The sequence below is a fragment of the Lepidochelys kempii genome, chromosome 8 (genome assembly GCF_965140285.1).
Source record: "Lepidochelys kempii isolate rLepKem1 chromosome 8, rLepKem1.hap1, whole genome shotgun sequence".
In the NCBI taxonomy this organism is placed as follows: Eukaryota; Metazoa; Chordata; order Testudines; family Cheloniidae; genus Lepidochelys; species Lepidochelys kempii.
Window position 1 is genome coordinate 27,814,633 of NC_136387.1, and position 23,841 is coordinate 27,838,473.

Genomic DNA, 23,841 nt, shown 5'->3' on the forward strand with positions numbered 1-23,841 from the left:
ACCTGGTTACAATAGTGTTGCCTTTTCCTTCCTCTTCTGGTTATGACCAAAATCCATCCTGTAGTCTTGCAGCGTGAACTGGACTTTAAATATATCTACAGGCTTTTGTGTGTTTCAAAGAATAGAACCATGTTGTGACAAGGAGAAGGTGGGTGGGTATGACAAATCAAGTTGCAACCTTATTTGTAGTGCCTGTTTACATGGTGTCAGACATGAGATCAAGCCCAAACCCACTGGATGGCAATATAAATGAGGAGCATGTTGATTTAGAGTAAATCTTGGAATCCTTGGGACAGTGGAAAAGCTAAAGTGCCAATATTTTTAAAAGGTAAGTGGGAGGACCCAGATAATTATTGGCTTATCCTGACATCAATCCCAGGAAAAATAATGGGACAGCTGATAAGGGACTGAAAGGGTGGTAATATGCTGACTGCCATTATTGGTATGTTTATGGAACATAGATCTTGTCAGACTAACTTGATATCTTTTTTTGGATGAGATTACAAATTTGGTTTATAAAGGTAATAGTGTTGATATAATAGATTTCTGTGAGGCATTTGACTTGGTACTGCACAACATTTATTAAGCAACTAGAACAAAAAAAATCAATATGGCATACATTCAATGAATTAAAAACTGGCAAACTGATAGATCTCAAAATATGATTGTAAACAAGGAATCGTCAGTGTTTCTAGTAAGGATCTGCGGGTGTCAGTTCTTGGCCCCATCCTATTTAACATTTTTGTTAATGACCTCGAAGGAAACATCATTGATAAGGTTGGCAGGTGGCACACAGATTGAGAGAGTGGTAAATAATGAAAAAGACTGTTCACTGATACAAAGCAATCTGGATCACTGGTAAGCTGGGCGTAAGCAAACAATATGCATTTTAATATAGCTAAATGTAAAGTCAGACCTCGAGGAACAACAAACATAAACTACATTTACAGAATGGAAAGCAGTGACCCTGAAAAGGATTTGGAGTCATGATGGATAATCAGCTGAACATGAACTCCTAGTGCAACGCTGTGGCCAAAAGGGCTAGTGCGATCTTTGGAAGTTATAAACAGGGGAATTTCAAGTAGGAGCAGAGAGGTTATAGTATTTGGCACTGGTGTGATGGCTACTGAAATATTGTGTCTGGTTCTGGTGTCTATAATTCAAGGATGATTTTGATAAATTGGAGAAGGGTCAGAGTAGAGCCAAAAGAATGATGAAAGGATTGGAAAATATGTCTTACAGAGAAAGACTTTTAAGGAGTTTTGTCTGTTTAATTTAACAAAGTTAGATAGTGACTTGATTACAGTCTATAAGTATCTACGTAGAGAACAGAAATTTGATACTGAAGTCCCTTTGGTCTAGTGGGCAAAGGCATAACAAGACCCAGTGGATGGAAGTGGAAGGTAGACAAATTCAGATAGGAAATAAAGTGCATTTTTTTTAACATTGAAGGTACTTAACCACTGGAAAAAATGACCAACACTTGGAAAATGTTTAAATCAAGATGGGATGTTACTCTAAAAGATATTCTATAATTCAAACAGGTATTATGTCAAAGGAGTCCTAAAGCCTGTGTATACAGGTGGTCAAATTAGATGATCACAGTGGTCCCTTCTAGTCTTATAAACCATCAATCTGTGACTCATTTAGCCGCAGAAGGTCAGGGTCAGTCAGCCAGAACAATAGGGGATGAATTTCTCTATTCCAGGGTACAATGATTCCCTTGAAAATTATTGTTAATCCTAGCATCTTTACCCTGTCTCAGGATTTAGGTAGTTTTTCACAATATTAGACAAAAATAAAGTTTTGTAGAAATAGAAGTTTTGTGAGGAAGGGTTTGTTGTATTCCTCTTTCCTTTTTGCCAGATTGACTTATTTTGGGATTTTTAAACTAGGTTTTTTCAAAAACTCATTATTTTTCAAAAGCTGTAATTACATGTGAAAACAAGTGTGAAGTCCCAAGAGAATCCTTAATTCACAAAGCCACCACAAACTGTGGTATGATTGACAGTCCTTAAGGCCAGACTCTCAAATGGAATTAAGAGGTGTACTGTGTTCTCAACTGGGCGTATATCTGAAGCAGGATTGGGAAGCAAGGCAATGGTTAGAGCTCGGTTCAGACCTCCATTTTCATAAACACTAGGATTCATATGCACTCAATGAAAGGAAGAAATAACTCCTCAAAAATATCTTTCCATTTTTGACATCTTCAAGACAGGCACAGTTTAATCACACAGTAGGAAATAAATCCAGCCATGGTTTATCATGAGGCTCACCACTTTTTAAACATACATGATTATTTTTAAATCACACATTCCCATTGCATATTTGCTTTTTCTACCCATATTAATTGAGCAGATTCAACCTTTAAAATTTAAATAAATATTTGGGGGGTTACAATCAGAAAGCATAAAAGCAAAGTTAATACTCTGAATATAGAAATGCAAAATTATGTGCTATCGACTGTCTAAACTAAATCCTGTGCAAACATGCAAGCACACTCTCACTCTTCTAGCAATTCAAACAAGAAACTGGAGTTCAGGACTGCTCAATTGTATTCCTGGTGCTGTCACTTATGGCCTGATGGAAAGCCCACTGATGCAAATAGAAAAGCTCCCACTGACTTCAGTGGACTTTGGATCTGACGCGTAGTGACTCTGGGCAAGTCAGGTAATTTCTCCATGTCTCAGTGCATATATATAATAATACCTTAAACTCATCATTTGTACTTCTATGGTGCCTTCCATTTAGGTATATGTATACAAGACTCATTATTATAATATTTGAGCACCTTACAGGCTTCCATAAATGGAGAAGTGTGGTCTTTATTTAGATCTATAATTCTTTCATCTCTCCCCTCTTCTATGGATGAGAAGAGCAGGTGGCTTTGGTTTTCATATTTGGAATGAGAGTGCAGTAGCTTACAAGGTTGGTGTCATCAAGCATTGATTGGACAATTGTAAGTTTTCAGTTGGAAGGTAGACGGCTCTTCCTGAAGAATGAGTTCTTGGATGGAGGATAGGAAGATATCTGAATAGTTGATATGAAGTTGGGTTAAAATCAGTTACATGCTGAAAGATTAAGGGAATCTTAGCAATTTATTTTCAGTACTTAGATTACTTGCAAGAGCTGATACATTGGCCTCTCTGTTATTGGAATGAAGGTTTTCATGAAATAAAACTCCTACACTCAGAGAACTGATACCGAATGATCTCTTTGGTTTGTCAAGGCAAAAGGCAAACATCAGTAAAGCATATAGTTATAATAATATGTTGCTCTGACAGGGCATGGACCAAAGGCAATTGAAGTCAGCAGCTTCCATTTGAGGATCTTAAAAAGTTTTGCAAATACCGTATTAATGAATTCAGCCTCGTAGTCCTATCTGTAAGGCATATACATATTAGCATCCGCATTCTACAAATGCTAAAGCTGAGGCATAGAGAAAAATCTGTCATAGAGCAAGGAATAATATTCAAGTTTCCTGAATCCAGCTCCTGTGCTTTAAAGATAATTCTACAGACTAGCAGTACAAGTAAGGATAAATAGAAAGAGTGTGGGGAAAATTATTTTTGTTTTTTTTAATTCAGATTTCCTCTTTCCTAGAAGGTTTTCTGACAACAGGAGAGTTAGTGAAAGTATGACATTACAAAAGTTGACATATTGAAACCTGAATTTGTAATGAACATTTTAGGGGAGGGATGTCTCTGTTAAAACACACCTGCCACTTCCATTAAGGTGTGGAAGTTGATAATAGAAATGATTTTCTTGAAGACACCTTGTGGGTCTCAGAGCAAATTTGGCCTTGCAAGTAAAAGTAAAGCAGAAAAATATCCCTGATTTTGGGGGAGCAGGAAACAAACACTTTCAAATCTTCTGTATGCATTATAAAGAAGCAAAACAAAATGACCAGTTTTTTTAAATAACCTTTATAGATCAACTTTAATGCCTAGACAACTACCTTAGACAGGCATTCTGAGGTTTAATTAATGTTTGTAAAACACAGAGATCCTCAAAGGAAAGGAGTTGTCAAAATAGAAATGATTATTAGTGTTTGTTTCTGCATGCGTCAGTCTATTCCAGGAAACTAAGTGACTTGGACTTGCCCATCAAATAAAATTCTCCTTGTGGCGCAAACAGAAAGGTAGTGGCTGGAACTGTTTCTTGGCACCCACATTCATTCCTGGACGAAAATCAATAAAGTGACCTGTTAACTGTGGTTTCTGTCAGTTTTAGATACATAATGCCTAGGACTCCCTCGTTCAGCTCATTAACTTTTCCACCAAACTGATGTGTTTCATCTCTGCTTCATTAGTTTAGGATAGAAGGCATTTTTGTTCTATAATCTAACAGTGGGGCAGATTTATTAACAAAATATATTTTTTATGATATGTGATAGAGAACTTTGGTATAACAAGCCAAAATGAAAATCAAAAATAAAGATTCAGATAAAGCAGATGATGAGCCCTGACAATTTTTGTATTACTCTGTCCATTGAATTAGGTTCATACTGCAGTCTCAAAACAGAACTTACCAAACAAAAAGTAAATGTTCATTGAAAAGAAGTCTTTGTTTCTCAAAGAAAAAATATCTTGACAATTAATCTGATATGTGAATTCATGCAGAAGTAGACAGACGCATTAGGTGTTTTTTCATCTTTGTCTGAAGCATCAAATATTAACACTGCCAGGGGATTTGATGAATTTACAATCTGATACAATAGATCAATTTCTGTTTTTCTGTGCCTCAATTTCTAAGATAACTGGTGGATAGACCAAGGATTGGTATCATCGTGTCATCATAATACATTGCACTTCTGCAGCATTTATTCTGAGGAGTTCTCAAAAGTATTTTTAATGCATGTTAATTGACCTGCCCAATACTGGTGAGAGGTCCTAGAGGTAAATGTCATTCCCATTTGAAGGATGGGAAAAGTGAAGTACAGAAAGGTTTAGTGTCATAACTTGACTGAGGTAATTACAACAGAGCTGGAAATAGAAACCAGGAGTCTTCCTTCCTGTTTTAAAAGTCTGGTCCTCTTCACCACTGTTGGTGATTCCTGCTTAAGCTGTATTTATTTAAATATATGAAAAAGTACCTGCCCATTTAAAACTTCCAGGTGCTTCTGCATTATTTGTAAAAACACATACAAAAATCCTTTAAAGAACAGAGATGTAGTCACAATGGTTGGAATGTGACTTGTTTTTGTTGCTTTGAAGGTTAATAAAAATCTTGATTAATTTAGAGCAGCTGAGAGGTACAGCAGATGAGTAGTTGCAAAGCCAAAATTACTATTCTCAGCCTTAGTTATCTACTTTTTAACCTAGTATCCATTTATTATGGAAGATATATGCAGAAATAGAAAAGTAAAAGATAATAGGTAAGATTTTCTGAAGCAGGTAAGTCCCATTTACCAAAGGGACTTAGGCACATAGCCATTGACTTTCAATGGGACCTAGGCTCTTAAGTCACTTAGGCACTTTTGAAAATGTTAAGCAACATGTGTACCTTGTTTCCATAACTGCTTCATGTACATTGCTTAAATGAATCAGAAAAATTAGGATTTTATAGCTCTGGTCCAGATTTTCCATGAACCTTCTTTCTACAAATAGAACTATTTCATTTCTAGTACATTTACTGATAATTATAAAAATATAAGACTACATAAAAACATCTAAAATGTAACTAATCAAAGTATGGTGCTATAAGTAATATGTCATAGATATGGAAAAAGTATATTAAAATGTCATATGTAGTGTAAGTGATATATAACCAGTAACAAACGAAACATTCCAGATAGCTAGAAATTGGTAAAAAGCAGATATTAGAAAAGGGCCTAATTAGCTGGTGACTGCTTCCTATGTGTAATAAAGCCCTTCTGATAAAGCATGGTTTTCTGCACCGATCCAGTACCATTATTTATACTCTGTGGTTTAATTTATTTAACTAGAGATGCTGAAATTCCAAAACATAATAGTTGGTGTTTGCTTTGGATGTGCACTAGGGCTGGGTATACCCGGCACAGTTTGCTTGAACCTGCACAATCAGTTTACAGGGTTTGGCAGCAGAACAATCTATGCAGGTCTGCTTGGAAACCATTATTAATAAATAACTTATTATTATTAATAATAGTAATAATAATAATAATTTATTATTATATGTATTATTATGTCTCTTTAAAAACATCCAAAAAGTGAACTTTGCAGACATGAAAGGAAAAAATCCCTGCTGTGAATGGTTTACACTACAGTCTGATTAAACCATGCACAGGCAGAAACGGGTGGGAGGAGAATGGAATACAACAATTACAAAATAATAATTATGTAGACACTTACCTATTTGTATTGTTTTAGTTTTTAATATTTACCCATTATCTCTTTCTTGTTATTTAATAACCCTTTTGCCTGATCCTAAACCACCAAGAACTCCCATCCCACCAGAAACCCCTTTTGCCAATTGCTCCCAACAGGTCTTGGAAATTCCAAATTCCCCTTGCTTTTTGTTTTATTTACAAGGTGCCAATAGTATTTCCTTCCCCTTCTATCTTCCCCCCATGTTCCTCTGTTTTGGGGGGACACTGGGTCATCACTGTTCCTTATGTAGTTTTCTGTGAGTGTCGCTGCCTTCCATAAGTCATAATTGCTGTGGTGCAATTGCAATGTAGGAAGAAGGCCCACTGCCAGTAACTTGCTGAATGAGGGTAGGACCAGGAGATGCTCCAAAATCCCTATCTTGTTACCTGAGGATTATCTAGCAACTTTATGTGAGGGCTTATGAGGAGTCTTTTCTGTACTGTCTAGTTGCTAGGGTATCAAGGTATTCCCTAGCAACCATAGTGAATTTATAGAATGTTTCTGCCCTTGAGCTTATTCTGTGGGCCACTGGCAAGGATGAGCAGAAGTGCTTTCCTATTTGACCTGCCCTAGAGTTTCTCCTCCCACAGAAGATCCTTTTTGGATTGGGGGACGGAATGACTCTTGCAGAAGGACTTTCTGAAGACTCTGCTCAGGGGAGGCCACCTCCTCTGAGAATTGGAAATTATAAACAAAAAAAGATAAGGGTAATGGGTCCTGGAAAAGAGGCACCAACTAGAGAAGTGGTAAACACAGACTGATGTTTGTGAACAGGATGGTAATTAAACCCAAGATGGTTTTGGTGCGGTCTGGGTTTTATGTGTCCTGTTTGCAGAGCCTTAATTGTCTACTTGCTCCTGGGAACTCTAGATCAAATATCCTAAAACTGTATAAAGGATGGACTAAACTTTTCATGAGTGTGCTAGTTCTGAGCTGAGGCGGTCATGAACTTGTGACCATAGAAGAGACCTCTTTGTGGAGTTTTGAATGACTTCTCCTGCCAAAGACCATGTTGAAGTTAGGGTGCTCTCTGGTAAGCTTATTAGTATGTGTATAGGTTATTTAATAGTTTTTTAATATGCTTCTCCTGTGTTTTTTTTACTTAAAGAATAAAATAAGCTTTCATAGGGAGTGCTGTGTGGTAACTTATGACTGTTGGCAATTATACTGTGTATCATCTCTGATGGAAGAAGCAAGCAGACCTGTTTTGGCAGGTTGTCTTTTACTGGGAATATCACAGTGAAAGCAAGGGACTGTTCAGTTTAGGAATACCCCAGTCAGAAGCGGGAGAGAGACAGATTTCTGCCTAAGAGGTGGTGGCCAGGGGAGATGGAAGCCAGAGGGTGAGCACCCTTACTGAACCACTGAGGGAAAATACAGGTGCAGTTGCCCTGAACTGTGACACTAACATATTCCTCTTGGGTCCATTAAATGGTTGTGGGCACCACAGTGTTGTCTCAAGGTATAACTTCAGTACTGCTCATAACCCGATTCCTATCCACATACAAAAATTGCTAGCCTGTGCTGTCATACTATAGGCTTTGTTTACACTAGCACTTTTGTCAGCAAAACTTTTGTCAGTGGGGGGTGTGAGAAAAACTTTCCCCTGACCAATGTAAGTGTGATGGGGTGGACTAGGCCCAAGGAAAGGAGCAGTGGGGAGGTCCTCCAAGCAGGCTAGAGAGGCTGCAGAGGAAGCAGCCGATCAGGGCCAAGAAGGGCCATATAAAAGGAGCTGCAGAATAGAGCAAAAGTTTGTAGCTGCTTGGAGCTGGAAAAGCAGTAGTATCATAGACAGTGAAGTAGTGGGCAGGGAATAATAGGCTCCTGGCTGGCTTCTAGTACTGAGCCTAAGATAGTTTGCTAGCAGGGACTGGGGAGCATTGAGAGAGCTCCTAGCTTGTTGTGGGGACTGAGTAGGACCTGAGCCTGGAGAGGGCCACAGGAAAATAGTGTTTCCAGGGAGGAAGCCCTGCGGATATGGCCCCATACCAGGCCTAGACTGTCTTAAAGACCATGAACACACCCAATTAGAGGGGGTGCTCATGAGAGGTGGGTGCTGACCCTGTTACATTTGGTACCAGAAGTGGGGATTTCAGACCAACCCCTGATTAACGAGGGGCACAATTATGGAGGAAGAGATCCACCTGTTGGTGGCAGGCTAACAGCAGCAGGTAACCATGGTACAGCAGCAGCAAGAGCAGCAGCGCACCCAGACCCTGCTGATGCAATTAATGGAAAACCTGCAGAGGCAACAGGAGGCCCACTTTGAGGCATAGCAATAGTGGCAGGAGATCCACTTCAAGCAGTAGGAGTGGATACAGAAGCAGTTGGATCATACCACACCCAAGAGCCTGGTCGGTTGGCTCTGGGCCTGGTGAAACTCTGATGGATGATGATGCTGAGGCCTTTCTCCAGACCTCTGAGCAGGTAGCTAAGGCAGCAGACTGGAAAGAATCAACTTGGGCAGCCTGCCTAGTACCATTCCTGATGAGTGAGGCACAGGCAGCATACTGGGTGGTAAGCAACGTGCAGGTGAGTTCCTACCCTGAGGTGAAGGCAGCCAGAGATGTACAAGCACAGTTTCCGGATGGAGTCATTCCAAAGAGGGGCACAACCATTGGTAGTGGCTCAGAAGTTACAAGACCTGGTGATGCGCTGGCTTTGCCCAGAGACCAGCTTAGTGGAGAAACTCCTGGATCAGGTGGTCCTAGAGCAATTCCTGAAGGTCCACCAGGCAGGCCACAGATCTGGGTAAGGCTTTTCCAGCCAGCCTCAGCGGGAGAAGCAGTCAAGCGAGCTGAGGCCTACTTTGAGGCTGAAGGATGGGAACAGCCCAAGTTTTATGGTAAACCAAGAGGGGTTCACCAGAGTGTGACAAAAGGGGAGTTGCAAGGGGGAAACCCCAATGATTCTATACTCAGGGGGCCAGGGAGCCCTTTAGCCTATAAGAGGTACTAGTGGAAAGGAGCTAGGAGACCTGGTAGTCTGCTACAGGTATGGCCAGCCCGTGCATATTAAAAAGCACTGCCCAGTAATGGGATGTGACTACTTGAACTGTTGTTACAGTGGAATTAATCGGTGAGGGTCTACTTCGAAGGTCAGGCTGATCCCACCATAGGTAGTGACAATCAAGCTGGGAGGAACTGTGGTTAAGGGTCTGGTAGACTCAGGGTGTGGGTATATTTTTGTTAAAGAAGACCAGGTGAGGGCAACTGGCTTTGACCGACACTTCCCGGTACATGTCTCTGGTATATATGGGGAAAACTGAGTCTACCCCACAGCAGAAGTTGGGCTGGAGGTACAGGGCCGGAGTTCGACTCCATGTCAGCATGGTCAAGGACCTTCCATGGCCCATAATCTTGGGGAGAGACTGGGTGGGCTACTCAACCCTCATGTGGGAAGGACCAGAACAGTGACCCAGGACCGAGAGGGTCTGGGCCCAGCTGGGAAATAAAGCAGAGGGGCTGGGAGCCATGGTAAGGAGACCTCAGAAAAGAGCCCAGAGGTCTGACCAGAATACCCCAGATGTGAGGGACCTGCTGAGAAAGTGCCAACAAGAGTCTGATGGGGCTAACGTCTCCAGAAAGAAAATTATTAGCCAACTGGTCTGGATAGAGCAAGAATTGGCCCGGATACAGGCCTTGCAGGAAGCATTGGCCCAGGCCCAAAGGGAGATGGATCAGAGAGCACAGCAGGAAACAACAGAGACCCAGACAGAGAGCTGGGCCCAGAAGAGTATGAAGGGGACCTAAACAGAGTACTGTGGGAATTCCGGCTAAAATACAAAGTGTGCTGACTAGCACAGAGGTCCAGACAGAGTTGCCCCAGCTGCAAGAGGTGAAAGAGAGAGGCTGGGATAGAGAACAGGACCCAAGATTAGGGGTGGGGGACTAGTGTGTGCAGGCTTTATGAGCTCCCTCCTAAGAGAGAAGGACCTGGTGAAACAACTGGAGGCAGTAGAAAAGGAACTTGAGGATCTCAAGTTCAAGAATGACCAGCTGACCAAAGAGCTCCAGTTCACCATGGAGGGAAAAAAAGCATTTGTTCCAGACAGTGTATGATTATGAGACCCTCGGTGTACAGAAACCCCAAAGCCCAAGACGTGACAGTGAGTCAAGGGATCATGAACACACTCTCCAGGTAAGAAAAACCTGGGAGAGTAGACTCTGGACACCAGGATAAAGCCTGACTAGAAGCTCTCCAGACAGTGAAGTCTGGGGAGAGGCAGCCCTGATTGAAATGGGCAAGGACTAATACAGACTATCAAGGTAAAGAGGCACAAGAGAAAAGGACACTGGTAGATCGGGGCACAAAGAGACTATAACTAATAGTCCTCCAGAAAGAGAAGTCTGGGAGAGGGAAGACCTTGCTAATCTGGAGCTAAATAGGGTAAAACGAGAGAGTACCCTCTCCAGAACTACCACCCCAATCCTGTCAAGGTGGGAAGAGGTGTGATGGGGTGGACTGGGCCCAAAGACTCCCTGCTGGAGGCCTCAGGGTTCTGTCACACCCATCCCAGGAAAGGAGCAGTGGAGAGATCCTCCAAGCAGGCTAGAGTGGCTTCTGGGGAAGCATCTGATCAGGACCAAGGAGGGCCCTATAAAAGGAGCTGCAGAGCAGAAGTTAGTAGCTGCCTGGAGCTGGAGAAGGAAGGACTGGATGCTGGGCTGGAAAAGCAGCAGGATCACAGACAACTAAGAGGGGACAGGGACCTGGGGTGTGAAAGGCACTTGGCTGGCTGCTAGTACTGAGCCTAAGACAGTTTGCCAGCAGGGACCAGGGGAGCATTGAGGGATCTGTGGGGACTGTGTAGGGATGGAGCCTGGGGAGGGCATCAGGAAAACAGTGTCTCCAGGGAGGAAGCCCTGGGGATACAGCCCCATATCAGGGCTGGACTGGTTTAAAGACCATGGACACACCCAACCGGGAGAACTCACGAGAGATGGGTGCTGACCCCATTACAATAAGTTTCACCAATGAAAGTGTCAGTGTAGACAGTGCTATGTTGGCAGGAGAACAACTCCCGCCAACATAGCTACTGCTACTCTTTGTGGGTGGCTTAATTATGCTAGCAGGAGAGTTCTCTCCTTCTTGCATAGAGTGTCTATGCAGGAGACCTTACAGTGGCGCAGCTGCAGCAGTACAGCTGTGCGGCTGTAAGGTCCATACTGTAGACATAGTCTTGAATTTGAGCTAGCTGGCCCATCAAAGGATGTAGGCTGAAGTTGGAATGCTACTGATGCTTTAGCTAGTAACGTAGGCAGAATGCGGCTACAGCAGCAGTTAGCACAGTTCATCAACTGATAATCAAATTACCCTGTGAGAGTGGTTTTTCATGGTGTGCCTACTCTCTCATGTTAAAACAATGAGGAGTCCTTGTGGCACCTTAGACTAACAAATTTATTTGGGCATGTCACAGTTCCTCCCCCACTCTGAACTCTAGGGTACAGATGTGGGGACCTGCATGAAAAACCTCCTAAGCTTATCTTTACCAGCTTAGGTCAAAACTTCCCCAAGGTACAAAATATTACACCCGTTATCCTTGGACTGGCCGCTACCACCACCAAACTAATACTGGTTACTGGGGAAGAGCTGTTTGGACGCGTCCTTCCCCCCAAAATACTTCCCAAAACCTTGCACCCCACTTCCTGGTCAAGGTTTGGTAAAAAGCCTCACCAATTTGCCTAGGTGACTACAGACCCAGACCCTTGGATCTTAAGAACAATGAACAATCCTCTCAACACTTGCACCCCCCCTTTCCTGGGAAATGTTGGATAAAAAGCCTCACCAATTTGCATAGGTGACCACAGACCCAAACCCTTGGATCTGAGAACAATGAAAAAGCATTCAGTGTTTTACAAGAAGACTTTTAATAAAAAATAGAAGTAAATAGAAATAAAGAAATCCCCCCTGTAAAATCAGGATGGTAGATATCTTACAGGGTAATTAGATTCAAAAACATAGAGAACCCCTCTAGGCAAAACCTTAAGTTACAAAAAAGATACACAGACAGAAATAGTTATTCTATTCAGCACAATTCTTTTCTCAGCCATTTAAAGAAATCATAATCTAACACATACCTAGCTAGATTACTTACTAAAAGTTCTAAGACTCCATTCCTGTTCTGTCCCTGGCCAAGACGACTACAGACAGACACAGACCCTTTGTTTCTCTCCCTCCTCCCAGCTTTTGAAAGTATCTTGTCTCCTCATTGGTCATTTTGGTCAGGTGCCAGCGAGGTTACCTTTAGCTTCTTAACCCTTTACAGGTGAGAGGATCTTTCCCCTGGCCAGGAGGGATTTCAAAGGGGTTTACCCTTCCCTTTATATTTATGACAGGGCATAAGCTTTCATGGACTATAACCCACTTCATCAGATGCATGGAGTGAAAAATAGAGACAACAGGTATAAATATACAGCATATGAAAAGACGGGAGTTGCCTTACTAAGTGAGGAGTCAGTGCTAACAAGGCCAATTCAGTTAGGGTGGATGCGGCCCATTCCCAACAGTTGACAAGAAGGGGTGAATATCAACAGAGGGAAAATTACTTTTTATAGTGCTAACGAGGCTGATGTGGCCCATTCCCAACAGTTCATAAGAAGATGTGAGTATCAACAGAGGGGGGGAAAAGTTTGTAGTGACTTAGCCACTCCCAGTCTGTATTCAGGCCTAATTTGATGGTTTTGGGTTTGCAAATTAATTTCAGTTCTGCAGTTTCTCATTGAAGTCTGTTTTTGAAGTTTTTTTGGTTGAAGAATGGCCACTTTTAATTCTGTTGAGTGTCCAGGGAGATTGAAGTGCTCTCCTACTGGTTTTTGAATGTTACAATTCTTGATGTCTGATTTGTGTCCATTTATTCTTTTGTGCAAAGCCTGTCCTGTTTGGCCAATGTACATGACAGAGGAGCTACATTCTTCAACAAAAAAACTTCAAAAACACTTCAATGAGAAATTGCAGAACTGGAATTAATTTAAAAACCTGAAACCATCAAATTAGGCCTGAATAAAGACTGGGAGTGGTTGGGTCACTACAAAAAATAAGTTTAATCAGGGTCCAGCTGGCCCTTATAAGAGGGCTGTAGGTCAGAAGTGAAGACATACTCTCTCTAGCTTCCTAGAGAGAGGCTTGGGTAGCTAAGAAGGGTACCTAGGGTGGAGCAGTGCTGGGGAAGGGCATAGGGAGCTGGGAAGCTCTAGCCTAGCAAAGCCCCAGGCTGCAGGACTATTGAAAGGCCTATGAAAGAGTACTGCGGCAGCCCAGAGATAGGCATCCCATCCCCCCCCTTTGCTGATGATGAGTGGTTCATAGACTGCAGTCTGCCCCAGGGAGTAGGGGCTAGATGGTGACTGGCAGTGGCCACTGAGGCAAGGTGGGGGTAGAGGGTTGGGGGGTCCCCTGGGTGGGGAGACTCAGATTGTGGGTTACTGCTGGAGCAGAACGCTGATGAGGAGGGCACCGGGGCCTGGGAGACACATGGGGGCCAGCAGCTGGCAAGATACTAGCCTGGCAAGGGCGCTCCTGGCTGGAAGAACTAATTCCCAAGGCAACCTACAGGAGCCATTGCATCGGTAAGTCGTCGCCCAGCGACAGCCTCGTTAGCACTGATCCCCCTCTTGGTAAGGCAACTCGCATCTTTTCATAAGCTGTGTATTTATACCTGTTTACTGTATTTTTCACTCCATGCATCTGATGAAGTGGGTTATAGCCCATGAAAGCTTATGCCCAAATAAATTCCTTAGTCTCTAAGGTGCCACAAGGACTCCTAGTTGTTTTTGCTGATACAGACTAACACTGCTACCCCTTTGAAACTTGTCTCTCATGTTAGGTTAGCTCCAGTGGATTAACTCACGCTAAAGGTTGCAGTGAAGGTAAGCCCTAAGTTAGATCAGACAAAAGCACATTATGACAACCTGGATGGGTTAGTTATGATAATTACCTCTGAGGTCATATGGAAGCAATAGACCTCCATCCTACTTCTTTTTTTGTCCTAATACAACAAGTATAATTAGCAACGAAATCCTGCTAGGAAGTGGAGTTGTAATTGGGTAAAGAAGCAAAGATGGATTAATTATCTGGAGCTATAATTAATTGGGGTTATTCTTCTCAAGTTTAGCACATTTTAAATGTATTTTACTAGTAAATTAATTAAGCATCACCAAGCTGAAGTCTTATGGCTCCAGTGACAGCAGGTAAAACCCATTTTATACTCAATTCCTGGTTGGATATCATTCTATCAACTCATTTCCATCATAAATTCTAAAAACAGTCAGCAAAAGAAGAGATAGCGGGGGTGGAGAAAAGGGTGGACTAGCCTTATTCTTTGACATTTTGCGATGGCGTATGTATTTGAATCTGACATAGATCAGATGTATCAATTTCATCCTAGTTCTTAATGAACCTCAGCTCACTTTACAAAACTATTACACAATTGGCATGATTAGCACTCTCTAGTCCTTAGTGGCCCAAAGCTGGAACAGTAATGGTGTTACAAGTCCTGTGCCTAATTCACTCCTGCCTTGTATTGTCATTTACAGCTCTGCAAAGGGGGTATAAAATACCTGATCAGAACTGTAATATTTTAGATTTACTTTGCACAGGTGTAAAATACTGAACAAGGTGAAAGGCAGTGGACAAGCAGACCCCTGGATTGCAGAAATAAAGTGACAGAGTTGTGGGGAGAATCCTGTATGTCTTCCTCACTACTGCTGCAGTCCTAGGTGTTGATTCCAATTGGAATAATTGGAGCAGATCTTCCTGTAAACTCTAGTTGCATTGCATCACAAAGTACTTATAAAACAGACTTGTAGCAGTCACAACAAAAGCTTCAGTTTAGTTTGCTGTATATGACTCATCCTCTCCTTGTGAGGTGATAGTTATGAAAAATTTGAAATGAAGTTTTAAATCCTTAAACAAAACCATTGTTTCACATATGAGAGCCAGTTTAAATGCTACATTAATATTACATCTATAGACACATTATTTATCAGTTCCAGAACATAGTTAGAGATGCAATTGTGGATTTGAAGGTGGTTGCCTTTTTCTTTTTTTTTTAGTTTTTTTAAGAACCAATCATCAGAATTTTCATATTCACAACCCACTTAGTATCCCTTAGACAGGCTATTGGAAAACTATAAAATACACTTAGTGATCTTGCTGTAAGATAAGAGCCTATCTCCACTCCACTTTCACTGTAAGAGTGAAATTCTGTTAACAGTAATATAGACACAGACTGGAGTATCTTTAATTTTTTTTTCTATTTGTTGCTGCAGAGATGTGTAAAAGTGTAGGTATTCTGTCATCAGCTAAATTATGTGTGCTATGTGCTTCTTCGGTGATGTGTAGATTGTCATGCAGAGGAATGAAAAGGTGACTAGGTGCTAATAGGATGGAGATTTCCCTACATGTATTCTGCCACTTAAAAAATTCAAGGGGAGGAAATGATCACAAATTACTGCCTGTCCCAAATTGGTGTAACTTGTATTGAGTGGAGGTTCACACAGATTCTTCCACCACAGTTCCTCAGGAGGTGACACTTCCAAGATGGAGGACAAATATGACAGCCTAGCCAGGGATGCAATATCCTGAACAGGTTAGTAAAGAACCACCCCACATCTAGGGATCTCATTCTACAGGTATGGAGCAAGGAAACACCCCTTGCCCAAGACTGGAAGTCTCTCTCTTGTCCTGTCTAGGGAATGGCCCTATTAGGAAGCCATGTGCTGTTTCTGTCTCCCTCCTGACTCACAGGAGGCCCAACCACCTGGTTTTCAGACCACAGGATTTCTTTCCACCCTCTTCCAAACAGGCCCACATACTTTTCCATCCCCTTCTTATTTTTGTCTGCAAAGGAAAAGAATTTAAGCCCAAATACTTAGCTAAAATTGGTGAATAAGAGCTCTGCTTTAGAGCAATATCCTTGGCCAAATGTTAATCTCTCTAATTATTGGAGTTAGCCTTGCCTACTAGTCAAATTCTGCTCTCCTCTCCAATGGTGCAACTCTGAATCACTGGATCTGGTTTTGACCTCACTCTGATATCAATCAGCACCCATTCTAGGCCAATGGGGGCTGCGGGAAGTGGCACGGGCTGAGGGATGTGCTGGCTGCCACTTCCCACAGCCCCCATTGGCCTAGAATGGCGAACCGTGGCCAGTGGGAGCTGTGATCAGGCAAACCTGTGGATGCTGCAGGTAAACAAACCGCCCCGACCCGCCAGCAGATTTTCCTGATGGGCCGCATGCCAAAGGTTGCTGATCCCTGCCTTATAGCATGTGTTAAAAAAATTATAAATGAGATTAATACATGCAGCAACTTACAGGCTTTTTCTACAGTCCAAACACTAAACTCATTGATATACCCATCTTAACCATACTAACCTACAAGTGAAACAGACTGGTTTCCAGCAATGAATTTGTCAGTGATCAGCTGAGACCTAAAGCCTTGGCAAGAGCTCGCACCTGGTCTGCCAGAAACACAGAGGGCAGAAAATTAATTTGTTTGACCATTTACTACATTGATTTAACTTCAAAGTGATACAAATGTGTACAAAGTGTCATGTAAAAATGCAGGGGATTGTTTGTTTATGACAGCGTTTAATACTGTGTGTTAATACTTTAGTGAATGAAGTGCAGGGGTTAAATTCTGCCCTTAATAACATCCAGACACCTTGTCTGCATTTAGGTTGGCATTGATGAACCATAACAGGTAAGAAGCAATCACAAATAGCAGCAGCAGTAGCAAAAGAATGTCTACCAGTCTAAGAGACAAAAGTGAATTGCATTATTGAGAGGGAGGTTTTCAAAGGCACAAAGGGCAGTTAAGCACCCAAATCCTATTGAAAGTTAATAGGATTTGGGCACCAAACTACATTTGTGCCTTTGAAAATCTGCCAAATTGTGCCTTTGAAAATCTGGTATTCTTGCCAAACATTCAATAGTGAATATTGTCACTCACAATAATTTTGGAGCCCCGTTCCCCCAGCACAGAAGAAATGTAGGACTGGTGTATGCAGCCCTCTGTTGTCACTGACCCCACCTCCTCAGCAGCTCCTAGTGTAGGGGTATGCTAACACTCGAAAGAGAATAAGATGGGGAAAGTGTACTTATCTTTCAAAGATATTTTGGGCTGCTGAGAAACCCACAGGTAGTCATGCGAGGCTCCATGTTTCCCAAGGGCTACTCTAACTTATTCCAGGCTCCACCAGCCTCTGAAGGAGCCTGGAATCTGAGAGTTGCAAAAGGAACTTAGCGTACTACCTTTGCCTTCCCTCTGCCCCTTATTTCTTTTTGGTTTGCAGCAATGAGCCAAATTCAGACCTGGTGTAAGCAAGTGTAGCTCCACTGAAGTAAAAAGTTTGGGGATAGCTGGCACAATGGTTTACTGTACTATTTTCCATTTAGAGAGACATGAACTCAAATACTGATAGGTGTAATAGAGGTTGATTGGTAGTCCATTCATCCTAGTGGTTACTTCTCACACTCGGGTTGCTAACTTTCTAATTTCTGAGGACCAGACCCCACCTCTTTCCTCAAGGCCCCATCTCCCGCTGCTCCTGTTCCCTCCTCCCTCCGTTGCTCACTGCTGTCCACGCAGGCCCATCAAGAGCAATTCCGGGCCCCAGGGCGGAACAGTCAGTGGTCCACTGGATATTTGGGCGGTGTTGCACATGCATTGGCTGGTGCCCAGCGAGCTGTTGGCTGTGCTGCGCTGCTGGGCATGCTTTTCTGGGCTTCCACATGCCCTCCCAGCTGCCTTCGCCACCGCCAGTACCACCCCACACATGCTTAGGAGCCCTGTGGCCCACCCAGGCAATTGAAGGGGCCCCTGGGCAATTGCCCCTTTGACCCTGCTCGTTGGAGGACCTGTGTCCACCTCCCTTCCTTCCTTCTCCAGGGCAGGGAGAGGAACTGCAACCTGACATGGAACCTGTTGCCTGCCTTGCCCATGAGATGCAGGCAGGAGGTAGCCCCGGCTAAGCAGGGTCTGGCAACAGTTGATGACCCAGCACCTCTTGTCCACAGTAACCAGACTTTTGGTGTCCAGTCAGTACATCTGACTGGATACTGCCAGCTCCTTTGACTGAACTTTCCAGTCAAAAAACAGAAACCTGGCAACCCTAACACACACACAAACAAGACTGAACAAAACTGTCTTTTTTTTTTTTTCCCTCTTCTCCAAGAGAAGCTCAGAACTGGAATAGCCAGAGCACTGAAAATCAGGATCTAGGAATGAGGAAGTTTGCAATTTACCTGACTCTGCTATGACTGGTCTTGTGCAAACCTTCATCAGCACTAAACTTAGCCACAAATTATTTTGAAAAGAGCAGAGGAGGCGAAGAGAAGAGAGATCCCCATTCAATCCTCTGAATTTTGGCCTAGCTGTCTAATAGACAATGTAAAATAGTAGCAAGCAAGGTCAAAACAATCCATTATAGCTACAGAACCATACCTGCCACAGTGTGCAAACACTGTCATATCTGTTCTGTATGAACATAAGCATTAGCATGCAGTTGATACTAAATATTGTGAAAATTTTACATGAATTAAAACAACTTTTGCACAATGAGATTAGGAGTTTTGTACATCCTGAAAAGCTCACCCAGTAATTATGTAAGTGACAGTCTCACTTCAAACCACAGTATCCTGTGCTACTGAATATAATATGCATAACTGAATTTTGTATGAAATAAAAACAATGTACAGGCTGAGATTTTGAAGTAAATGCTGAAATGTTCCCTAGTAATTATAGAAATGACTGCCTCCTTGTATAATATTCCTGACATTATGTATTGCCTGCCTTATTTATTCATTTCCTGGATCTGTGTGCCTCTTACATAAGTATTCAGTGAGGTTTGAGCAGAGGGAGCGGTTTGAGCACATGGAGACTCAGCCTAGCAGAATTGTAGCTCCTCGTGTATAGGTTTTGGGTTCTCTTCCTGGCACTGGCCTGCTGTGAACTTGGCATTTCTGTGCCTCGTTCTCCTCCTACGCAATTTCTTGTCTGTTTAGGTTGTAAACTCTTGAGGGTACAAAGTTATGTGTTTAGCAGCTAGCACAGTGGGCCCCTGATCTTGGTTGGGGTCTCTAGGTGCTTCTGTCATGCAAATGACAATCACAAAAAGGTTTTGTAAAAATGGCAACAAGCTTAGTTACAAAAGGATATGATCCATTTACTTAATACTCCTGTACCATTCTCTGAGATCTTGTCCAGCCGTCAGAGCATCCACAAATTGGGGGAAGGAGGAGGCAGTGGGCAAGTATATTGCTTTTCTCTTTTAAACATTCAGAACCCCTCATCCTCCTGTTACTTTTGGAATGTCCAGCCATGTCAGACCTTCCCTATTGGTTTAATTTAAAATCTACCTCCCTTTAGGATTCCTCTCTACTCCTTGTCAGTTCTAGGTGCATTTTATTTAGATTTAAAAATGCAGTTTGCAGATTCCCTGCTGGGAGTCAAACAGCCTCCTTTGTTAGAGAACTGCAGCAGTCATGAAAATGGTAAGGACTTTCCTCTTCTCACCCACTTGAGTTGAAGTGGCTTTGTATGCCACATGCTGAGACCTTATACATGGGTCAGTACAAGGTTAAATCTTTCCAATACTGATTTTGTAAGTCAACAAATTTTAAAAATGAATTTCACGATATAGTGGGGAAAAAAGTCTCCTGAAAAATCATAATCTGTCCCACTACAATATGCAGTTAGATAGGAGCGAAATATATTTCATTAATAAAGTGGAGTTGATTTAACTTACATTGATAGAAATTGAGAATATTTTTATTATGCTATAATTCTTCTCTGCTCGCTTTCTTCAAGGCGAGTACTGTGCTTAGAACTAATTTTCATCTATTACACATTTCATAATACTATTAGTCTGATTAATTAATGTATAATACATCCTGGAGACTAATTTGTTTACTCCTAGTGGGCTCATTAGGACTTGCCTTATGAATGTGAAATTAGATTTTAAAGTGAGCCACCTTCTAAAGATTGAATCATATGTCTGTTTTGCAGAAACCTGACAAATGAAAATCAGGTAATCTATATCCCTTTGTTTATGTGCACAAGTGCATTAAAGCATCGCTAAAGCTAGAGACAATGCAGCCCAGCTTCCTGCAATTAGATAAATGATCTCCTTAATATTACCCATAGTTTATATGCTGCACACCAAAATAAGGTATATTAGGATAGTATTTTGTTTTTTCAAATCTGAATGGGGCAGTATCTGCATTTATCTTTTTTTCTTCACAGGAGATCTCCTTTGTTTCTATTTATTAAAGATCTCATCCAACTGCCATAATGAGTGAACTCTATACCCAAGTTGTATGTTGACCAAACACTATAAAATTTGGGAGCCTTTCATCAAATGTTGTAAGGAAGTCTGGAGTTTATAGAGTGCTGTAATATCATACTATAATTTCATAATATTTAAAGTTTTTGCTAAATTGACCAATGCTAAACTTTCATTTCCACATGCTTTTTTCATAATGGTTCTGGTTTGCATAATCTAGTAGAAGTGCATGGACATTTTCATTCATGAAAATAAGGTAGATAATATGAGAAACTGAGTGGTCATATAATAAGCAGGAACTCCAACTCCTGCAGGAAAGTTCTTGCTTAGATTTTGCACATCGTTTAAGATTTTTCTTTTTTTCTTTTTATCTCTAAAATATTCATTTATGTCGGTTCTAATTCTTTCTACATTTCTATTCTATAATTGCTGTTTATTCAAATAGGAGAGGCAATGGAATGCTTTGCATTTTAAGAAAGGTTCTTAAAAGGATAGATTTCAGTTTGGTAACCTTGAAAGCTTCATGGGTTAGTTAAGGCAAGTACCTACAAGTTCAGAAATTCATCCTTATCTGAACTCTTTGGTCTGCAAAATTGGATTGGAAAGCTCACCAAAACAGGCTCTCTGATAAGATTTCCTGTTAAGCTATTTCTATGTGAAAATTCTGACTTTCTCACAGGAAAATCAAAGGTGCATGATATGAAAATTAATTAAGCATTTTTTATCTCCTCCAAACTGCCACCAAGAAACCTTTACATTAAAAGGAGAGAAGATTTGGTGGCTTTTTATTAGTTTACCTGAATTGGTTTAATGATCCATATATATGCTGTCCTTGATGTGTACACATAAATTTTCATAAGGCTACTGAAAAATCACCTGTGTGTTTAAAAGAAAACACACACCTATATATTGCAGTTTTATTTTTAATACTTGTCTTTGCAGCATATTAAATTTCATTATGATAATGAAACCTGTAAAGATTACCCCCATCAGGAACCCTCTTCTCTCACTAAAGAGACACCCCAAAGATCAATCCATGGGGTGAAATCTTGGTCTTACTGAAGTTGATGAGAATTTTGTCATTGATTTCAGTTGGGCTGAGTTTTCACCCTGGGTTTTTTAAAGGAGCTATGATGCAGTTATCACTCTGTTTACTTCATGTTTTAAAAAAAAAAAGACCCAAAAGTATAACTTATGACTAGCAATGTCAGTTCTATGAATGAGCTTCCCGATATTGTAATTATATCAGTTAACACAAATGTAAGTTGTGTATATTAATAAATCTGCCAAACTTAATCTGAGACCTTCACCCTACTGTTGGATGCATGTCTGATACCTAATCTATTACATGCCTGAGTACACTGCTTGTCAGTTGCTTAGCATAACATTCATTGTATATATGTCAGTTTTTGACACCAGCGCTTTACCATTGCATTGCCAGTTCTGTGGTGCAACACAATGCTTCATGCAAAAAGTAGAAGAGCTGCTACTTTATCTCCTGAATTATGGGATGATGGTCTTGCCCACTAATGGCTATTAGTGCTACCATAAATAAAGACTACTACTGAGTCTCCTTACATCCAGAGGATGGTGGTGCTAATGCTTTTTGTTTTGCCATATGCTATTTTCAAATTTTGGAGCAAAGTGGGTTGCCACGCTGCCCAGTATCTCCACCCTCAGATCATTTTGTGAGATGAAGTCTCTGCCTAAAAGGCTTGCTTGCAAAGCTGGTTCTATAAACAACCAGTATTTTGTGGGTGGACCAGAATTAAATATGCACAGTAATATGAACTTTACAGAACAGAAACTTTAAAATTCAGAGGCCATTCCTCCTATTACAAATGATTACTTAAATCGATTACACAAATCTTAAGACAAAATAATTTCTTATTCCCATAAAAACATTTTTTACTTATATAGATTCTTGAAAAAGTGTATTTAACTTTTAGAACCACTGAATTACATCCCTTTATAAAAAAATTATTACTGTTGAGTACTGAAAAATAGCTGGAGAATTATTCAGTATTACTGGAACATCGTGGCATTCTCACTGACAGATTTTTATTTTTTTTTAGAAGAGTTATATTGCATTTGTTCCTGTAGGATATTAACCTCATTAGTGTATCTAGATGCTCTCCCAGAGACACTGTTGCACTGGAAATAGTACTGGTAAATGTAAGGGATAAGTAGATGGCCCCACTGCTCAGTGTTTTTTAAATTCTGTGTTTATAATATTCATCATTTCTCACCATCTCCAGTGCTCTGCATCACTGTTAGAGCTGTATAAATCCCAGGTCCCACGTAATAGCTGAAGAGTAAAGAAAATGCCTGTCCACATTACCAGTTTTTGGTGATACTAAGGATCTTGATATCATTAGGGAATAGACTCACATATTTGTGTCAGCATGACACAGATTTAAAGCTATACTACAAATGTGCTCCAGAGCCTGTTGAAGCTCTGTCAGATGGTAGAAGAGCAAGGCCGCAGACTAAAACACAGTTGTCAAACACTCCCCCAGAAACCTTTCCCTGATATACTTAGGGATAAATCTTGATCCCCATTAATTCAGTAGTTTTGCCTTTGCCTCCAATGGGAACAGGATTAGTCCCTTAGAGTAGTTGCTGGAGTAGCCTGGACAAGCTAATTTGTTTTGCTAACACAGCTCAGCCATGTTGGGGAAAACAGATCCATTTTGAAAACTAACTTTCCACTAGTGTGGACAGGGCTAATGAAATTTCCTTCCGAGCCTATCAGCACCTTTCCTTAATAATCAGCCAGAGGGATTGCTGTCTAGTAATAGGAGTCACCCTCCAATTCCAGTGGAGGCTAGTAACATGTACCATGTGAGTGGATAAGCAATACTGACAAGTAAAGATGTCCCCAGAGCGATTCTGCTGCTGCAGGTATTCTGTCTGATTCAGAATTGGATAAGCAAACCCTTCTTAATGAGTCTTCACTGTCTGTCTTTGACCCACCTCCACAGCAGTCCACTTTCTACCAATCTATGTAGTAAGATTCTGGGAACAGAACCCAAGCCTCTTTCATAAGTTATAAGAAGTGAAGTGTTTAATATTAAGCACCAAAATCCCTGAGTCTGTATACAGCTCAAGCAATGTGTATTGCTGCCCTTCATCACTGCTGCTTAAAGCTTTAGATTTTCTTAAACAGGTAAAACAATTTGAGTGTTGTGATTAATGTTTC